This window comes from Triticum dicoccoides, chromosome 7B (genome assembly GCF_002162155.2).
Source record: "Triticum dicoccoides isolate Atlit2015 ecotype Zavitan chromosome 7B, WEW_v2.0, whole genome shotgun sequence".
Taxonomy (NCBI): domain Eukaryota; kingdom Viridiplantae; phylum Streptophyta; class Magnoliopsida; order Poales; family Poaceae; genus Triticum; species Triticum dicoccoides.
Window position 1 is genome coordinate 175,907,565 of NC_041393.1, and position 1,055 is coordinate 175,908,619.

Genomic DNA, 1,055 nt, shown 5'->3' on the forward strand with positions numbered 1-1,055 from the left:
AGAACCAAGGTATCACTTCAGTAGGCGTACAAGCAAGTCTCCAAATATATGTACCTGCACAAACAATCAAACACCTGCACCCAACGCGATAAAGGGGTTGTCAATCCCTCCACGGCCACTTGCAAGGATGAGATCTAATAAAGATAGATATAAAAGAAAGTAAAATTCAGCGAGGTATTTTTGGGTTCTTGGTTTTATAGATCTGAAAATATATAATGGAAAATAGACCCAGGGGCCATAGGTTTCACTAGAGGCTTCTCTCTTGAATAAAGCATACGGTGGGTAAACAAATTACTGTTAAGCAATTGATAGGAAAGCGCATAGCTATGACGATATCTAAGGCAATGATAATGAATATAGGCATCATGTCTGTGACAAGTAGACCAAAACAATTCTACATCTACTACTATTACTCCACACAACGACCGACTCCTGTCTGCATCTAGAGTATTAAGTTCAAGAGAATAGAGTAACACTTTAAGCACGATGACATGATGTAGAGGGATAAACTCAAGTAATATGATATGAACCCCATCTTTTTACCCTTAATGGCAACAATACAATACGTGCCTCGCTGTCCCTTCTGTCACTGGGAGAGGACACCGCAAGATTGAACCCATCACAAGATAGATCAATCTAGTTGGCCAAACCAAATTAATAAATCGGAGAGAAATACAAAGCTATCAAATCATGTATATAAGAATTCATAGGAGACTCAAATAATATTCATAGATAATATGATCATAAATTCATAATTCATCGGATCTGAACAAACACACCACAAAAGAAGATTACATCGGATAGAACTCCAAGAACATTAAGGAGAACATGGTATTGAAGATCAAAGAGAGAGAAGCCATCTAGCTACTAGCTATGGACCCGTAGGTTTGTGGTAAACTACTCACAAATCATCGGTAGGGCAACAAGGTTGATATAGAGGCCCTCCGTAATCGAATCGCCCTCCGGCAGATCGCGAGAAAAGGCCCCAAGATGGCATCTCACGAGGTCATAGGCTTGTGGCGGCGGAAAATTATTTTTGTGGACGCTTATGATGT